The following is a 13,728-nucleotide window of genomic DNA, read 5'->3' as shown; positions in this document are numbered from 1 at the left end:
ATGATGGTTGTTCTTTCATTTTAATTTTAGGGTAACTTGGTACAGCCACAGATGTTGGTTGTACCTGATGTTGAGGAAACCTTTGTTCCACTTTTGGATGGATTTTTTGTAACAGTGGAAGAGTCTCAGTCTGTAATTAACAGGTACTGTGTAATATAAAGTATTTATTTAGCTGTTGTTTCCTAATGCCTTGTCAATGGTAGTAAGTAATATTATTAGTGGTGAGGTAGCTCAGTGTTTTAATGAAATAGAGTTGAAACTTTGAAAAAAAAATATAAATTGTTTTTATGTATAGATCATTTAATTTACTACTGTGTTGAAGTAAGCTATTGTAAGATTGTGAATATTTTAAAGAATATGTTGTTTTCTTCCAATTTCTGAATAGCTAAATGGACTGTACCTGTATTCAGTTCTAACCTCTGGAAAATAACCCTTTCCTCTACCTTATGTTATGGTTGTGGAGTTACTGCTAACTTTATGCACAAGAAGTAGCTAAATGAAACTCATGAAGTAGTGGAGAAATAACAATTATATTTTAAATATACTTGCAGATCTAGTGAAATTTTCATTAAAAAAAATTGTATGCAATAACTCCAAACACATTTAGAGAAAATATATTTTTAATATCAACCCCAAAATGAATTCATATTCATGTGGTGACAATATGTAATATATTCATTGTGTTTGAACTTGTTTTTTTTATACATATATATATTTCTCAAGGATTTATATCAAGTGTTATCTCTATAGTTTAGCAGAGCAAATACCACAGATGTTTATGGATAACAGAGATACAGAAACCATTTTGGGACCTCCTATACAAGCTGGACTTGATGCTTTGAAGGTAAGAAGTGTGTGTGTGTATCATCATGGAATTTTAGATAAGCACAAGAAGCACATAACCTTACATTATAAATAATTTTGGAAAAGTAGATAATCGGGAGTTTCACACAAGTAATTTATATATATATATATATATTTATGTTTGCATTGTATATACAACCTCTTTTTAAATATTCATGCTTTTATTTTCAAGTACATGTGCTTCTGCTAGTAAGCATGTGTTGACACAGATAATATCAGTTAGTGAACTGGGAGAGCAAAAAAAAGTATTATGGAGAATTACACACTAAAACCAGATTGTAACTGGGTGTAAACAGGATCTGCATTATTTATTTTTATGTTCAGTATAACTTCTCATCTGTGTTTTTCAGTAAAAAATTAAAATATAAGCATTGTCATGTAGTTTTAGCCCTAATGGAATATTTATTAAAAGATCCTCTCCTGGGAGGAAAGAAACTGAAACCACTATTACAATAAAATTACTGTATTAAATATTAAAACTTATGCTAAACATTTAATTTTTTTTCCTTAAAGTAATTCAATAATTCTCTAAATATTCAATTGAAAACTACAGCCAACTTTTTACTGGTCCAGCATGAGGAAGTGAAATAAATAGAGTGGGATAAAAGAAAAATGAAACTCTAATAAGAATTTACAATTCAAAGAAACATAAGAGTCTTTTATAAGTGAAAGGGTTTTTTGCTAGGATGTTTTAAAACTGTAACCAAAACTTCAAAGCTTAACTCTTGAAGGCTTGAGCCTCACCTTAAGTTGAAAACAGTTTTCTCAGAAAGCTATCACCTGACTTCAGAGGTTCTAAATATCTAAAAATGTGACATAAAAATGCCTTGATTCCCTATAATGAAAGAGTTATTCAAAGTTTTGAGGCTGTAATGTTAGTTTTCAATCTACTTCACCATCTTCTTAATGATTTAGTGAAATCCACAGTAATACAGTTCTAACTTGTAACAAACATCTTTTTCCTCCACTTTGTCATGATTACGGAGTTACTACTAAGTAAAAGAACACAAGCCACCAAGTTAAACTCACCATATTCATTTTTGAAGATTAACCTCAGAGAAGAAATAAACTTAAACAAATAAAATAATATTTTTCTTGTTCTAAGGAATTTAAATATCTGACTTGATCTATAGGGAATTGGATTTGACTATCTATTTATACATGTTTAGGTACTAGGCACTAAGCAGCTATGATTCATGGCCAGTTTATCAAATAAACTAAAATTCCATATTTATCCTTTTATTCTTATAAAAAAAGCTGCAGTTTATCTTTATTTTGTTATTTGATAAATTCAGACTATTTTCATAAACTACAACAATTCAGTTTCTCTTCAAAATAATTTTTGGTTGTATTATTCAGTTACAAGTTTAGTAGAAATTTTCTTTCTATACATTACTGTTCAGGAATGTTCTATATTTAAAACTTTTAAGAACAAAGCTAAGAGATACTACTTTTTTTTTTTATTAAGATTGTATCACAATCACAAACATCAAATGTTAGCCAGGCACTTTGTTGATAAAGTTGCAACTTTATTATTTTGTTGAAGTAAGCTATTGCAAGGTTGCAAATATATTAAAAATGTATTGTTTTTCTACACCTCCTAAGAATGATTAAACAGAATGTGTCTATATATAGTTCTAACTTCTGGCAAACAACCCTTTCCTCCACCTGGTTATGATTGTAGAGTCATTGTTAACTAAAAGCATCTTGTTTTGACATGTTCCATGGTTCAAATCATCTGTGTTGGAAACACAAAGTTTTTTTTTGGAGAAAGGATATGAAAAAATGTTCATTACTAATTGTGAAGAGATTGTTTCAAAATATTTACTATTCATCATTTATTATATTGAATTTTTGCATTGCTTGAGTGAAATTTTCATTAACTGTCAGCTCTTCAAGTGTATGTGCAAAGTAAACAAAATGTAAATGTAAAAACATCTCAGCTTGATGTCTTGTTTAGCACAGTTTTGTGATATTTTAAATATTGATATACAAAACAGTAGAAATTGACAGTGTGAATTAGCTATACAGCTGTATATAAGTATATTACTTAGTTTACACTGTAAGACTATTTTACAGATTTTGTTTTATCATAGCAACTGGATTCTCAAGTGATCAAATACACTTATAATGTTTTTTCTTATAAGTGATTGCATTAAAAAGGAATAGCTCTCCTGGGTTGGAAGCTTCTTTATGAAGGTGATTTCCTGTGCATGTTTGACTAGCAGAAAGTATGAATTATAAATAAACAGTTGGCACAAAAGTATGTGCTTTATGTATAAATTAATATAATATTGTGAATACACAAGATACTCCTAAAAAATTTAACAAAAAAATATATTTATCCAAAACTGTTACTGTTATTATACACAATAATATTTAGTGTAATACTTTAATCCACTTCTGAATGTGTATGATTCTACATATATTTTATAATGTAATTTGGACAAACTTGTGTGCAATGAAAGAGGTCTTTGATTTTCTAATATTTTTTCTGCTTTCAACATGTTTGTTCTAATATATATATTTAAAAACACTGTCAAAGAATCAGAATATAAGAGTAACAAATGTATGCATGAACAGTTTACTAAAATCTGTCTTTGCAAAGAAATAATTTAGCTGTTAATGAAAAAACAAACAGTTGAAATTTTTCAAATGTGTGATTTGTTTTCAAGGCTGCTGGATCTGCTGGTAAAATCTTCGTTTTTCATTCTGCATTGCCAATTGCTGAGGCACCTGGAAAGTTAAAAAAACAGAGATGATCAGAAACTTCTTGGAACAGACAAAGAAAAAGTGAGGCAAAAATTAGTTTTCTTTTGTAGGTTCAGACATTTCAGTCATTGACAGATTTACTTTTTTGCGTATATCATTAAAAATCTCAATGTACATTAATAATAGCTAGAAATTTTGGAAAATATTACCTATTTCAGTTTTATCATTTTATTATTGGATTTTAAAATATTCACAACAGAAATAAGCTTATATGCAAAAACGGCTCATTTGGGCTGAGAAAACACTTTTACATAGAAGAGCGAAACGTTGTTTGCTCTTCTATGTAAAAGTGTTTTCTCAGCCCAAACGAGCCGTTTTTGCATATAAATTTCTCAACAAGTGGGTTTCTCGTCATCACTGAGAAATAAGCTTAGCCTTTTTTTTGTTTGTTAGATTTCTGATTTTACTGAAATATCTTCACATATGAATAGTATCACAAAAATAATCCCACATTATAGTTTGTATCCTGGGATCTTTTCAATTGGTGCAGCATTTCTTGTTTAATTTATTTTTATTTTGGCTTGTTTTTCAAGTTATAACAAACTAATATAATTAGTCAGAGGTTTGAATTTGCTGATTTCAACACAGTCCTTTCTTGTGGTTTTGTTTACTTTATCCAAATGTATTTGTTTTCACTAAAATATATGTCTTCAGTTAAAATTTAATGTGACACTTTCCTAATTTTTTAATATATGCTCTAGTAATGACATGAATTTAATATTCAAAACCTGTTACTTCACAGACTATCTTGATTCCACAGTCCAACTTTTACAACAACTTAGCCCAGGAATGTGTTACTGCTGGGTGTTGTGTGGATCTTTTTCTTTTCCCCAGTGCTTATATTGACATAGCAACCATAGGTGAGATCTGTCGTCTGAATGGAGGGCAGGTCCACAAATATTCTTACTTCCAGGTAAGATATTGTTTAGCTGTGTTTTGACTACCAGATAATACAGTAGTCAAATCTTCATTAACTTACTTATTTGTAGGCTTCACCATCACTAATTTTGTACATATTTGTTAAATTACAGTTGATATTCGTGAAAGCTAGAAGACTTTTTTTCTTCACATCTATTTCTCAGTGCAGGAGTACATTGTTGAAATATTTCTATTTGATATCTAAGTTTATGTGCATATGTTACTGTTTTTATTTTGCATTTAAAATTAACATTATAAATGTGGTCATACTTTTCACATAACATGTAAGTCATATTTTAACCAACGTCTGCAAATCTTTCCACTTTCACACATTGTGCATGTGCATTTTACATTTACACTTTCATGTAAGTCAACACAGCATCACCTCAAAATAACCTAAGGTTGAACTGCATCACATCGTCCAAAATTCCACCCCATTGCCAAGTGAACACACAATCATCAATTGAACACTGCCACAAAATTACACTTATTGCAAAGAAACTGGTGGACTTGGCCAGTAACTTTTCAAATTCTCATATTTGATTGTGTTTTAGTGTTGAACATTTTATTTGAATGGAAGTTTCTATAATATGGTTTTAATAGTTAATTGTTCTGTATTAGCATCTGCTATAGTTCACATAATCAATGTTGGAAACTCAAGATATTTTATAGGAGAAATAGTGGGAAATTATTTTCATCACAACTTGTGAAAAAAATATTTCAAAGTATTTTACTATTCATCAGTTATTATAGTGAATTTCTGTATGCAATCCAGATTTTTCAGCAGTGCTTTGTTGAGTGAAATTTTCATTAATTAAGAGTTCTTCAAGTTTATGTACAAAGTCAAGAAAATGTAAATATAAATGTAAAAATAATTCAAGTTGATATCTTGTTTAGCACAGATTTCTAAGATTTTAAACACTGACATATGAAACTCTAGAAATCAACAGAGTGAATTTGTTATGTTGAATAACCTTTGTTGACTGTTGGTATCTCCTTGGTGTATCTGGCCACTAGTCCAGTGTTGCTGCAGATATGGTTGTTTTGTGCTTAAAATGCGAGCTGTTGTACTCTTTTTTTCAGTTAAGTTCTCTTGGGGTACTTCCTTTGTATATCATAATATGTCTATAGCTAAGTGTACAATGGGAACATTGAAGGCATGTATTTTGTATAACTCAATTTGACATCTTTGCCACTGTTACATGAGTTTAATTGCTTAATTGCCTGCTCCGCTTTGGTGGTTTGAGATTTCCAAACAAATTAATTTGAGTGTGTTAAATTTGTATCAGGATTTTTTAAATAGAATTTGATGCTGTTGAGTTGGTAGGTTGGTCATATACCATGTTTAGCTGACAAATGTACGTGGAAACTGTTTAACTATGCTTTCAAGATACTTAGTTATGAAAAGGTGAAACTATAGTAAAGCTAAAGTAATTTACAATGCAGCAAAAGAATAAAATAGTGATTTTCAAATAATAGACTTAGCACTCTAAAGTTATATTACAGAAAAAATGTTTTTAATCACTGATAAACTGTAAGATAAGCTGTAAGAAGCTTTTATGTCTCATTCAAGTTGAAATTACTTTTTATTGGGGTGAGTGATTGGGGTTGCAGTCCTTATATCCATTGTTTATGCCCCATTATCACACACAAGAAAATGTTCTTCTGCTACTTACTTTGGAGCAGTGAGTGTATTACAAGAGTAGTAGTTTTTGATTAGTAGTTTTCTTTCTAGCACTAGAACTTCTTTAGCAAAATTCTATCATCAACAATAACTATTTATTTCATTGACATTCTTCAAATTAATATATAAAAAAGTTAAATTTTTACAGTTTAGGTTGAAAGCCCTTTTTCTTACATATCTACTGTCCATTTAATGATTTAGGAGAATGACTTCTACCTTCATTTTACTTGTAAAGTAATGGACATATGCTGTGAACAGTTGTTCATCTTCTTAAGTTCTGTAGTAATAGCTTTTTGAATTTAGTGTGAAAGTTTACTGTTCTTACAAGTAGGGTTGAGAGTTTTCAGTTACACATTGGATTTCTAACTTTCTGATGTCATTCAGTTTTGTTTAAAAGATTTACAATAATTCAAGGAGAAAGTTTATACTTAATTGTTTGTTTTACCAGAATATAATTAATAAGTTAATGATCTTTTAAAATGATTTTTTATAGTATGGATTTTATGCATGAAAAGTTCATTGACATTGTATGCTAGTTCTGTTTAAAAATAAAATAAATTTAAAATAGGCAATAAAATTTGAGTGGTGTAATAAATAAAGAGTTAGAGGAGTTGATCAGTTAGTAGGACTGACTGAATAAAAAAATTAGAAATTATATTTGTTGTTGGGAGTAGGTAAACCACAGGTATTGAAGTCAAAACAGGTAGAATTCATTAAAAAGATTGATTTATTAGGAAAATATTTTTTTCCTTGATATGAGACAAACTTATAACCTCTGCTTTATGGGGTCATTCTAGAATTTTGATACACGAAATTACTAAAAAATGTACAAAATTATCAAATAACTAAAAAAGTATTAGTTCTTTACTGGAAGGTTTAAGGGCATCAAATATGTAACAAAAGAAGACATCAAGATAGTGCACCAGAAAGTTTCCAATTTTAAACATTTTCTGGGGCAACATACTCCCTCTGGCTTCACCTAGCATACTTGGATTTAACACTCCTACGAAAAGTGGGGCCTAATAGGCCCCAGAGCAACTTGAAAGGTTATTAATATTAGGCTAATAATTTTGTATTTAAATGAAATTGCCATTTAAATCTATTAATGAATGGATTAACGAGATTCCCACTGTCCCTATCTACTATCTAGCGAAACCACAGCCAGGGGAACGGGCTTAGAGAAATCAGGACTAGAAACGTCTTTTCGTAGGAGTATTAACTTATTTCAGACCATTTGTATCCTTTTATAAAGGTATTCCTTTTTTTTAGGTGGTCTGTATACTTGCACATTACTGTTTTATATAGTAAAAATATTGAAAGTAAAACTTTTTTATTTCAACAGCCTGAAGTAGATGGCAGGAGGTTTTTAGAAGAGTTAAAACATTCTGTAAAGAAGACTGTTGCATTTGATGTGATCATGAGAGTTAGAACAAGTACAGGTAGATTATTATGCCATCTTCTGTATTTCATATGGCCATTATAAAATGTTTATCATACAATAATCTTATTCCTTTTACATCTAAATTGCTGACAGTGTAAACTGTTCGCTTATATAGAACATTTCTGAAAAACATTAAATAAATAAAACACATCTTTGTTTAAATCATTTCTGTTCATACATACATTTTTTTTAACCTAACACTATCACTGTAGCAGGATGCAAGTACATAGATTATGGGCAAGAAAGTTTGAAATATTAGCATAAAATAGCTAAGGTTTCAATTCTAAAGTGGAAAGCAGAAAATGAATTTGGTCTTTTATTTGATCTTGGTATTTCAGACAGTTTAGCCTTCTTAATTAAAACTTTGAATATGGTGCAAATTAGATGTCAGTTCATGAATTTGTCAGTGAATATAACACTACATGTAATATTTTATCTAGACAGTAAAGGATACAGTTGAAACATTCAATTAACTGGTACTCTATGTTTTTTAATGTTGTATGTTACAAATGTACTCTTTTTTCTTAGGCATTAGACCTACTGATTTTTATGGACATTACTACATGTCCAATACAACTGATGTTGAATTAGCAGCCATTGATGAAGATAAAGCAGTCACTGTAGAAATAAAATATGATGATAAACTGTCTGAAGAAGATGGAACCTACATCCAGGTTGCAGTGTTGTATACTAGCAGTGGAGGCCAACGTAGACTTCGTGTACACAATCTTTCACTCGACACGTGTAACCAGATGGCGGTGCTGTACAAGAATTGTGAACTTGATACCATCATTAACTTCTTTTCTAAACAAGGTATTGATAATTTAACTATGCACATGCATTTAAAACTTAAAATTTGGCTTTTTGATATTACATTTTTTGAGTGCAAGTAATGGTTCTTTATGTTTTTAATAAGTTTTATTACTGGAAGGTGTTTTCAGACTAAATTTTGGCTGTAAAACAGATTCAGTTTCATATGTATGAATAAATAAACCATAAAAGTATAATCAAGTATAACTGATATATTTTTACTTCTTCAATACAAAAGTAATTTTGAGCAGTCCTAATAACATTTGTTGTTACTTAATCAAATTTGCTAAATTTTATATTTCTTTTATTGAATTTCTTATACATCTGTGATTTATTTTAATTATACATATATGGAGAGTCTTAGAAATATCATATAATAAGTATATATACATTTTTTTACATCATCCCCATTTCTGATCTAATATCAAAAATATTTATATGGAGTATTTTTGAGGGGCTCAAATAAGTAAAATTACAGTCTTCATTATCTTTGTTTAAATTATTTCTAAATAGTGTTTGTATGTAATAAATCTCTTTACTCACCACAGAAGTTAATTTTTGAACTCTAGTTACTTGCCTTTATGAAAGAGAAAATTACTCAAAATTCTTTGCTTTATTTCAATGTCACCAACTTCCTTAAAGTTTAATCTTTAAAATAAGAAACTTTTATGTTAAAACAGATAAAAGCACAAACTTATTGGCTTTATTGAAACTTATTAAGTTTCAGAAATGAGTTAATAAGTATTGTCAGAATAACCCTTTCCACTAGGTGACTGTCACTGAAATCCTGTGATTTATTCTTTTCATTGTAGAAATACTTAACTATGTAATGTAATTTTCTACTAACTTGCTGGTATCTAGTTTCAGCTTTTAAAAAATTCATAGAATATAATCTAGTACTTCAATCATTTTTAGGTTCTGAAATTTCAAACATTTTGAGACTGTTTTGAAGAAAAACACATTGAAAATGCTTCCTTTCTTTTTAGAATTTCATTTTTTTATTGTAAAATAGCAAGTTCCAATCAATATATTCATTTAATTTCAATTTGACTTATAACATATATTTTGCTACCTTGTTTTGCTTACTGCAGTTAGTAACCACTTTTGACTATAAATAATAATAATAAAAAAAACAGCAAAAACAGTTAAGAATTTATTGGTAATCTAGAATTCTATCTTCCAAAAATTTGATAGGTTAGGTATTGTGATTTCTGCTAACAATATTCACTGTCAAGATTGATTGATATATAATAAATATAATTTCTTTTCAGTATGTGTGTTGTTTGAATAATAAATTTAACAATAATGTTCTATAAATAAGGATTTCAGTTATCAGAGTATTTTGCCATCACCTACTGTACTTGCTAGATGTAATTGAAATTACCTGATGTCTTATTATAGGAGATGGTTTCTGTAGCTTTTAACAGTAATTTAACAAAAAACATTTCTAGAATGAAAAGAATATTTAAAGAAACTGCAAAACAAAATTACAGTTTTTTTATTTCATTTCTAAGTAATTTAAATTACCACTAAGATTAATTTGTGTATTTACTTTACTTTCACCTTGTTTCTAATCTGCTCTCTCCAATGGTATTTAGCCATTGGTTCTACAGTTTTCAGTTCTTAGCTAGATTAGTAATTGTTCAGACCACATACTGTGGCACTGTAATAGGATTAACCACAATAGGCTGTAGTAATAAAAATTACTTACAAACTAGGAAATCTCCTCAAAAAACAAGACATGACTTGTTTCCAAGGGATGATAATTTCTTAACAAAGATAAACCTGTACTTTGGGATGGGGAGAAAAGCTACAAAAATCAGTAAATGCATTGTTTACAAGTTGTATTCCTCAAAACTGTGCAGAAATGACACTTGAAACAGTTATGATTAGTACTAATTAAATGTACAGAGTGCCAAAATGCAGGTTTTAAATTATTTGTTGAAAGTTGTTGAAAGAGAGTTAGCTATTATTTTTATTTAAATTTTGAATATTTATATGCAGGTGTACTCTTGACATCAGCTTACTGGTCTTGATAGGGTTAAGAGGTTCACAAATATGGCTGTTAAATGTCAGTTGAGAATGATATTTAGGATTGAAGATTTATCAGATCAAGACGTTGAAAAATATAGAGCTATTAAGTGTTAATAAGATATATTTATTGAGCTCCTCAGAAAAACTTTCACATTTCTGTGAACCTCTAGGTCTACGAATGGTGATGGAACAAACTCCTCATTATATTAAAGACTATTTCATCAATAGAAGTGCACAAATGTTGGCTACCTATAAAAAAAGCTGTGGCAATTATTGTTCATCTAGCCAGTTTATCCTGCCAGAGTGTATGAAGTTGCTACCACTTTATATCAACTGCTTAATTAAAAGTGATGCTTTATCAGGAGGTATTGCTGTACTTCTATCCTTTTTTAAATTATTAAATTTGTAAAAAGTAAAATGAGAAAGAAATACCTAAATAAAATTATTGAAGTCATGAATGCCAAGATTATATAATTAATATTGGGGTTTGTTTGTACTAATCCAGCAACCAGAATAACTTCAGTAGAATACTTTTGTAAAAACAATGACTTTTGTTAGCTAAGACGAACACAGTAAACATTTCTGTTGTGCTCTTCCCACTTAGGTGTTTCAAGAAGAATATTATAGACTACTAGAATGATGAATATTTTTGGGTATTGTAATACTAAGTATAGTTATTAGACAACTTCCTTGTGATTATGTAAGGCTCTTCACTATATTATACATTCTTTTAGTTTTACAAAAGCAATCTGCTGATGGCACAAGACCATTTACAGGTGTCACAATAGATTCACATGCATTTCTTGGGTATTGTGATGGCAAGCTACCTTATTACAATAAACCACTGTTTTTGGTCAATCCTTTGATACTGGGTCTTAGTCCTGCTAGTACTATGTATTTTGTGGGTGTTATGAGGGCAAACTAGCTTATGACAATGAACTATTCTATATGGGCAGTGTTTTAAGTTATACCTTAGTCTTACTGATATTATTGTTACTTTCTGACAAATATCAGACTTTTCCTAGATGTTATTAAACCAAACTGCCAACATTGGATATTAATATAAAAGAGACTCCTAATTATATTGGGTATTCATTCTGTGAAATTACAGTAATCCAGTAAACTAACATTTTTAGAGATTGCTACCTCGATGTAACTCCAGATACCAACCATACTTAAACATTCCATAGGTGTTATACAAAACCACCAGAGTTAAATCCTCTTTGAATGTCATGACTGTAAAACATCCTTTCAGATAATTTTGGACAGTTTCATATAGATATTTACATGACTGGGATATTTCATGACAAACTTGATTGATATTAGATAATCCCTGAAAGTAGCACAAGATTCACAACAAGACCAGAACCTTTGATGTTAAAGAACATTTAGATATTAAACATGTTGTGGCTAAAGCATTAGTATCAGATATTCCCTGGGTGCTGTAAAAGACTGTGACAAAATTATATAATCTGTAGGGAGAGTGAAAGTCTCTCTCATTAACTTTAGACAATAACTTAATGTTTTATATACTGATGTAAACGTTTTAATCTGTTGGTCATGATATGAATATTTACTAGAATAAGTGAATTCAGAAAAGTACTTCCAAAACAGTCTTGTACTTTTATCATATGTCCTTCTGCTCTACATAAAGCTGACATAGTACAGAAATTTTATTGTTCACTGTGTTTGGATTTACCATACAGTCAACAAAAGTGATTATTGCAAAGTAAATATATTTGAAAGTCAGTATATTAATCGTGATCTAACTACGTGAAATGCAAAGGGGTGTTGTACTAGGATGGGCATTTTAACATGGTTTTATCTCAAGTGTACATTTCTATAGTTTTTACATGTTAATGCACTTTTTTCTTACAGATGAACACTTTTTTTTTTCAGGGCCTAATATATCTACAGATGATCGTAGCTTTGAAATGCAAGCAGTTGCTTGTATGAATGTGCCTTGCAGTGCAAGTTATTTTTACCCTCGGTTAATACCTATTGTAAGTATTCACAGAATCACAATTACAAGCTGCTACAGAGTGTAATCTTTATCATGTGCCAGTTTAATCATAAAGTGTATTCACATTCTATTATCATGTGCTACTTTAACCACAAGGTAACACCACATGCTATTATTGTATGTTAGTATTATCATAAAGTATCTTCAATACAATTAAAGAACATTACAATGTGATAGTAAGTACTGTGAAATATCCCTTTTCTCATCAGAGGCTTTATGTTTTATAATTTTAATGTAAAATTTTCAGTGTTTGTGAATTAGATATAAAAGTAAACTACCATATCAGAAGGGTTATAAATAGTCCATTTATAATGATAACACCATTCAGCTTTTTTAATGGTTTGTTAAAGTTTTCAAATATGACTTGGTGTTGGGAGGCATGATCATTTTGGTAAAGAATTGTAAATGTCATGTAAGGTCACCATAATTGGGAATATATTAAATCACACAGTATTATATATGCTTATGTTTCATTGTAACTGAAAAATGTAGTTTTAAAGTATTTTAATCTTTTTAAACTCATAAGTCATTTTCTGCAGTATTTCCACTGGAAATATGTTTCTGATAACACAGAGCATGTTCTACGTAATTTGTATTTCTAATTACTATAAACGTAAATCTTTGTTCCTCTTTATTCAGTTTGTTTAGTACTAACTACACTATTGAATGCTAGAAGAACTATGTTTTTCACAGATTCAACATGAAAAAAAATTTAAAAGTTACCATGATAGCAATAAAAACAGAATCACTTAAAATATCAAAATTCATTATGTTCATTTGAAGAACAATCACCAACTTTACGAGAACTGTCATTGAATAAAATAAGGAAAGTGAAAACATTTAAAAGCTTTTCACTTTAACTAAACAAAGTTGACAGATTATATTACTTCTCAGAACTTACTCTACACTCTGAAGTTTTTAAAGTCTTCATAAGTTTACAAGTTAGCAGTCAACATTCAGAAATAATTAATATTTTCAGATTTATTAAATAAGAAACAATGAGAGAATCTATATAAAATATTACATTTTGTCAACTTACTTTTGGTCTAATGTATATCTTTATGTGTGGCCCCAGCATGGCCAGGTGGTTAAGGGACTTGACTTATCATCTGAGGGATACAAATTTGAATCCCTGTCACACCAAACATGCTCACCCTTTCAGTTGTGGAGGCATTATAATAT

At 29.5% G+C, this 13,728-nt stretch overlaps 1 pseudogene across 1 annotated transcript in view; it reads left to right on the top strand.

Moving 5' to 3' along the window:
• LOC143255921 (protein transport protein Sec24C-like) overlaps positions 1 to 13,728 on the top strand; it is a 57,498-nt pseudogene that overhangs the window by 38,057 nt on the left and 5,713 nt on the right. Inside the window, exons 12-19 of the transcript XR_013030927.1 lie at positions 31 to 143; positions 751 to 844; positions 3,540 to 3,657; positions 4,379 to 4,549; positions 7,581 to 7,677; positions 8,208 to 8,492; positions 10,694 to 10,888; positions 12,423 to 12,526. The product of XR_013030927.1 is annotated as a protein transport protein Sec24C-like (transcript). The remainder of the gene's footprint in view (positions 1 to 30; positions 144 to 750; positions 845 to 3,539; positions 3,658 to 4,378; positions 4,550 to 7,580; positions 7,678 to 8,207; positions 8,493 to 10,693; positions 10,889 to 12,422; positions 12,527 to 13,728) is intronic.

This window comes from Tachypleus tridentatus, chromosome 7, assembly GCF_004210375.1.
Source record: "Tachypleus tridentatus isolate NWPU-2018 chromosome 7, ASM421037v1, whole genome shotgun sequence".
NCBI classification, from domain to species: domain Eukaryota; kingdom Metazoa; phylum Arthropoda; class Merostomata; order Xiphosura; family Limulidae; genus Tachypleus; species Tachypleus tridentatus.
The sequence above is the reverse complement of the archived record's forward strand: the minus strand, read 5'-3'. Positions and strand labels throughout refer to the sequence as shown.